This window comes from Enhydra lutris, unplaced genomic scaffold, assembly GCF_002288905.1.
Source record: "Enhydra lutris kenyoni isolate GAN:26980312 unplaced genomic scaffold, ASM228890v2 scaffoldscaffold53, whole genome shotgun sequence".
Lineage (NCBI taxonomy): Eukaryota > Metazoa > Chordata > Mammalia > Carnivora > Mustelidae > Enhydra > Enhydra lutris.
Window position 1 is genome coordinate 821225 of NW_019154137.1, and position 7257 is coordinate 828481.

Below are 7257 nucleotides of genomic sequence, written 5' to 3' on the forward strand. Positions count from 1 at the left end.
TCCTCTCACCTCCACTTCCCTGGAACAGTAGTGTAGCTAGGGCACAGGGGAGCAGGAGCATCTCACTCCAGAGGTCACAAACAGACAAGGTTCAGCCACTGGCCACTGGCAAAATCCAAAGGCAGAGAAATGGGCGATGGTGAAATAAGAAAGGATTTATTTCAGTGAGGCCAACACTGGGAAGACAGCAGGCTAGCATCTCAAAAGATGGTCTCCAAAGTGCCAAAAATGTTTCCAGGTTTATAAGGACATTGTGGGGCAAATGTGGGTGGGTATATGCAGGTAGGCAGTGAAGGTCAAATCAAACATTGTTTTGATGTGGTGTCTTGCTGGCTCAGGGATTAGTTTGAGGGGGCAGTCTTTGGTCCTATCAGGGGATAATTTGCCCTCAGGAGCTTATGCCTGAGCCAAGAGACAGCTGGAAAGAAGAACCCAACTAGAAAATTTGAGGTCAAAATGGAGGCAGCCAAAGTCCTCTTCCAATAGTGAGATTAATCTATCATTGGTTTGGAGTATGTTATTTCTTTACTGGCTTATTAAGAAACATTATCCTGTATGCTACTGGCCTGTGAAATTCCCACAGTGAGCCTGTTTTAAATGAATTGCTGGCAAAGACAAATTCAGTCTCTGAGCATAATTTTGCCTTCCAACACACAGCAAAATCCATTTTGTTACACAAATAAGGAAGCTGAGGTCCAGGGGAATTAACTCAAGGCATTACTCTAGGTATCCCAGTTAACAGAACTGAAAAGGCTGAAGTTAGAATCTTTAGCTCTTTGCTTTTTCTCCTGCCTCGAACTGTTACTGTAGAATCCCAATAGGCCTTGTGGCTTTTGCCCTTCAGTGTACTGTGTCCACATCCGCATATGATCCTATACAAATCTGGTCTTTTCATCTGAGATTTTACCTATTCTATCTTCAATCAATTAACTTAAATAGATGAAAATACAAATATCTCATGGAGTACTTAAGAGGATGATTCAAGTGACCTTGGATGTGGGGCACCTGACACTTGATTGAAAACATAGAATGGCAGCAGGAAAACAAACAAACAAAAAAACCCTCCTTGAGTTAACTTATTTTCTTCTTTGTGTTTTTTTAGAGATAACCCTGTTTGATCTCTCACATTTATAAAAGAAGTCTTAGATAAAATAGAAAGGTCTCTGTCAAAAACTCCTTGACTTTAGCTTTTCCCTTTGTTAGCTATATGGGACCTTGGGAGGCTTGGAAATGGAGGAGCTCTGATGTCATGGAACCTGGACTGGGTCATGACGGGAGAACCAAGTGGCAGTAGGAGACTTTGGAGGATTGGAGGTTTATTTAACACCAGTGGGCTCAGAAGAGAGTGATCTCCAAAGGTCTGAGCCCTGAGCACAACCAGGGAGGGTAATTTATACCCTTCTACTTCCGCATACTTGGTGCTTTCGGTGGGAGCAGGAAATGGGGTAGGGAAGAAGAACCCGAAAAGGCTTTGAGGCGGGGACTGGAATTCCCTTGCTGGTTTGGTCAGTCATCTTAGAGCACAGTTTTCCCCTTATCACTGATAAAGACTAAAGTTTATTTTGGTAATCTGAGTCAGAGAAAATTAAAAAATAAACATCACTGTCTGTTAGAATCTTCTTCATCAGAGGATGATGATGATTTGGAGGAACGCTGCTGTTAACTGCGTCCTTCTGAAGTGAACCAGCCCTGGACTGCAACTGCTGAGAGCAGTTTCCATCCCTGGAGATGGTGCTAACGGAGAGACATGGTAGATTCGAGAGGAGGAAGACATGTAAGTCCCCTTCCTCCATAAAATCATACCTGTACCTTCACCCTCTCATTTCACAGGAAGAAGTATCATTTCTCCTGGTTCAAATTTACACTTTACTTAGATTTTTTTTATGTCAGTGCTTCTCTCCTGTTCTGGAGGATTTCTTCATCAATACCTCTGTTCTCTGGCAGATTTAATGTCCTCTTCTTGCACGCTTTTTTTTTTTTTTTTTTACTCTCAGCTTGCAAACTTTTTATATTTGTCTGTGTAAGAATAGCAAAGGGGAGAAGAATATGCCACCCCAGAGTATGCCACTTTGACTTAAGGATTATCTTGAGCTGATTATTTTCATGAAACAGTAGACACAGGAGACACTCTGAAAACCCAAGAGAAGTTACCCTTTTGTAAGAAAAATTTATATTTATAAAGGAAATTTTCATTAAGAAGGAATGTCTCCCTCTCTGTACCAGGAAGAGAAGGATGACTGGGATCTCTAGAAACTCACCAGTAGAGGACCCAGTAACTCTAATCTGCATAACAATCATATCCTCCTTCGTCTTGCTTTCCCTAATAACCTCCCAGAGAATTGGCTCCCCACGTGAGTCATTGTCTTTTGTCTTTAGCTAGAGATGGATTTAAGGTGGTGGTGTGGGCCATTTCAGGGAGTTACTCTGTTTTCTTGGGTATCTGCCATGTACACAGGAGGCATATATGTTATCAACCTTCTGTTCAGTTTTCTCCTGCCAATCTGTATTTTTGTGGGGTGTCTCAGCCAAGGACCTCAGAAGGGTAGAGGGGCCATTATTTTCCTGTCTCCTTCTTTTAAGGAAAGAAAGTCTCCTTAATCCTGATATCCCCTGTAAGGACAGATACAAATTGAAAACAAGAGGCGTAATTCTCCCTGTTAAAAATAAAGGAAGAGATTTCCTCCCTGCCCTTTTGTTTCAGAATTTCTTTCTCTACCCTTCTCAAATGTATACAAATCTTAATATTGACTAAATCAGCTGCTCTCCAGTCTTACAACCCAGGAATATTTCCTCAAGGACCTGGGAGCCAATTTTCTGAGGTGCAACATAAAGGGAGATAGCACCCCATTACCATGTGAGGGTAAGACCCCAACTGCAGTGGACACTTAGCTCCAATTTGCAAAACTTCCACCTGGCACTAAGACATGACAAATTTGTTTTCCTGCTGGATAAAGCTGTTCAACTAAGATAGATGGTCTTCCCAATTTCCATGATAAAGTTAGGATGAATTATGTGTGACAGAAGGTGCTGTCCAATGTTCTTACTTAAGGACTGTATTGTTTATTTTGAAACATAGCCATACTGGATTTTATTTGTTTAGCTATATGAAAAGGTGAAATTTCTTTCTGTGTCTGTGAGTTCATATCCTGGTTTCATGGTTATTTGATGATGAAACTGTTTTCTGTCTTTACTATCTCTGTGGAGAGGATTTCTAGGTTGGGAGATACTGGGTTTTTTTTTTTTAAAGATTTTATTTATTTATTTGACAGACAGAGATCACAAGTAGGCAGAGAGGCAGGCAGAGAGAGAGAGGAGGAAGCCGGCTCCCTTCAGAGCAGAGAGCCCGATGTGGGGCTCAATCCCAGGACCCTGGGATCATGACCTGAGCCGAAGGCAGAGGCTTTAACCCACTGAGCCACCCAGGCGCCCCGATACTGGGTTTTTTTAATCATATTTCTTCAACACTCCTAACTTGTCTAGCATAATTCCCTTTTTTTAGCAGCAAAATTGCTTGAAGGCATAATCTACAGTGCTTTCTGCTTCCTCTTGGCCCACGTACTCATTAGCCCAGTGGTTCCCAGTCTTAGCTGCACCCTGGAATCACCTGGAGAATGTTCAAAAACAACTAACACCAGACAACCTGATTTCATTGATGTGGGCATTATGACTTGCACATCAAAACTTTTAAAAGACTTCCAGTTGTTTCTAATGTGCAGCCAAGTTTGGGAACCACTGGCTTGGGCTTACACTGACTGACACTCTTTATCCTGAGGTTAAAAAGTACATGAATCTAGGGCCAAATAGAGCTGAGATTAAACTTCTGCTCTACTATTTCCCTTCAGCAAGAAAGTTAACAACTGAGCCTGACAAAAACTCTCTCTTTCATCAAATGTGAGACAGGCTCCTCTGAGCCCTCTTTTTGATTAGGCCTTGTTTGACACTTGGCTTTGACCTGCCTAGTCCATTTGTAGCAAGAATCCTGCTTGGTCCATTTACCAAGAATCCCCCACTCTTTTTTTTTTTTTAAGATTTCATTTATCCATTTGTCAGAGAGAGAGTTTGAGAGAACACAAGCAGGGGGAGCAGCAGGTAGAGGGAGAAGCAGGCTCCCCGATGAGCAAGGAGCCCCTTGTGGGACTTGATCCCAGGACCCCAGGATCATGACCTGAGCCAGAGGCAGAAGCTTAACCAGCTGAGCAACTCAGGCATCCCAAGAATCCCCAACTGTTGGTATCTGATTAATCTTGATATCTGGTCATACCTTGACCTCCCTTCAGCAGTAATCTACCTAAGTTGATTTAGCAAGAATCCTCCTACCCTTAATGTTTCCTTTATTCACTCACCACACACCGCCAGCTATAAACCTTCACTGTTCTTGCTGTATTCAGCATTGAGTCCAGTCCAGTATTAATGTCTCTTTTCCCCTTTTGCAATAGTTCCCAAATAAAACCTGTTTTACCCCTTTAACTATTGCCAAACTCTGGTTTTCATCAATAAGCCTCAGTTTCCTCAATCTGTAAAACAGAAATAAGAAAGCCTCTTCTTATGAAAGTGTGGTGAAGATAAAGCAATACCATTCATGTGAAGCATTTCGTGTTCAATAAATATTAACAATTTATTATTACAAGTTATATTTCCAACGTATCTCCAGTATTCCTCTTTTTCCCAGTTTCTTCAAGCTCTCTAAGCCCTTTCTTGCTGCTTAACAGCCCTGCTTTGCCATTCTTTCCTCTGACTTCTGTTTAATTGTATTCTGCTTTTTCTGTTATTTCTTTGATTCTCCGTTCTCCCACTTCCCTTTTCCCATATCCTAAGTGTAAGAGTGACAGTAGCATGTGGCTTTAACTCTTCACCTTTCTTCACACTTACCCTTTATAGTCACATCCAGTGTTTAAGGATTGCAAGTCCACTTTCTGGTCACATGCACCCCACAGTAGAGAACAGAATCTGGCACCCAATAGCGAGTCAGTAAACTTTTGTGAAAGGTATGAATTATGTAATTTTGACCCTTACCTCTCCCCAATTTCACAAAGGCCTGCAAAGTTAGATATCTCTATCTGGATGTTTTGTTCTATCTCCACACTTTCAGGGTTTTTTTCCTCCCTCTGTTTCCTATTTCGTTTAATAGCACAAACACTTCTCAGTTGCACAGATTTACAAATTGAAATCATCTTTGACCCCTCACACCTTCTTGCCTACATAGCCAAACATCCATAGGATGGGTCAAACTCTAACTCCAGGTAATTTGTAGGAAATGACTTAGTAACTAATCTAGAAGCATTTAGTTTCCTGGAAACCAACTATTAAAGGAATTATCCCTCTCATCTTGTCTTTTAAACCAATACTTGTAAGGGTTTTTCAGAAGACCAAAAAAAATAGTTTTTAATTTGCCATGGCTGTCAATTTGTACTGTAGGCATAGATACAGGCAAGAGGAGGATTTAGCCAACCTAATTTTAATATATAAATTACATTTTTGCTATGAAACACTGGAGGTTTCAGTAAATCTGGAGGAGAAATGTTAAGAGGCAAAATTTAGTTTATTTAGCAATTGGACAAAGATATAAAAGGCAGATACAGCAATATCTACCAAGGACAAAAAGATGTACTACTTTTTATTGAAACATTTTTAGTGACACCATGGTAACTCCTGCCTCTGAATAGAGTTATTCAGTTTCAAGGAGAAAAGGTCAAAGTCAAATCATTGTTAGGTTACTGGTATACAATTCTGATGTTGAACACATTTGCAGTTATTTGGTGTTTTTTTATACTGTTCAGAGTAAGGCCACTGTGTAGCATCCCTTCAATGAGCACTTTTCTCATTGAACACTTTGGTGCTCCCAGGAGTTGTACAATGTGATGGCAACCCTGAATGAGAAGACTGTATAGATCTCAATTCAATAGCCTTTTTAAAGAAACTAGAAAAAAGAGAGGAAAATATAACACAAGCAGAAGGAAGGAAATAATAAACATAAGTATAAATCCATGGGAATGATCATAGAAACACAATGGAAACACTTAATTCTCCAAAAAAAAAAAAAAAAAAAAAGAGAAGCAGGTCCTTAAATTAGAAAACAATAAAATTGGCAAACCTCTAGCAATACTAACAAAAAAAATGGGGGGGGACCCCACAGGTTGCTAACATTAGGGATGAACAGAAGATTTAACTACAGACCCTCCAGGCGCTAACACGGTATATGTGATCACTAAAAAAAAACTCTATACATAGACATTCGATTAGAAAAAATGGACCAATCCTTTAAAAAAATATAAATGACTCTAACTCACTGAATATGAGCAGGATAATTTGAAGTCCTATAGCTATTAAAGGAGTTGATTTTGTAATTTAAAAACTGCCAAAATGATATCAGTAATCCCAGATGATTTGACTGGAGAATTCTATCAAAGGAGAAATTAACACCAGTGGTGAACAATCTCTTCCAGGAAATAGAAAACGAAGGACTACTTTCCAACTCATTTCATGAGGACTGTATTTACATAATGCCAACCTGTAAAAAACAGGCCAAAAAAAGGAAACTACGAGCCAAGTCCTTTATGAGTATAGATGTAAGTGAGAGTCCTTAATAATATTAGCAAAAATAAATCAACTATATACAAAGAGAATTTTATAACATGACCAAACATTGTTTATTCTGGGGATGAAAGGCTATATCAATATTAAAAAATATTCAGTGTAACATACTATATTAATAGGCTAAAGAACAGTCACATGATCAAGCCAGTCAATGAAGAAAAAGCATTAAAAACATTCATTTTGGCTCAGTTGGTTAAGCATCTGACTCTTGGTTTGGCTCAGGTCATGGTCTCGTGGTTGTAACCACGTCGCAGATGGCACATGGCAGGAACTAGTTTCCCATGGTTGGAGTAAGAGTTTACAGACAAGCGAGCAAGGGAAGAAGGCTAGAATGATTTATAGTATATTGCGGTAGAGTCCATACTTATATAACTAAGTGATTTAATTAACAAGTAAATGGAGGAAAAGAGAGAAATCCCCATGAAGAATTCCAAGTAATTTATGTAGATATTTTACCTGCAAGAAGATAGAGTAACTTTCCACTTCATAAGTGTGCACTACGCATCGTGACTTTCTACCAGTATGAGAAAGGCCGGGGGAACAGAGTAACTTTATAGTGGAAAAACTAACACCACTTAGGTGATCAAAGTTGGTATCAATGGTGATGTCATATTGATACTGTAGACCCTTGACGTGGTGTGATGAAAACAGCATATTGCTTCT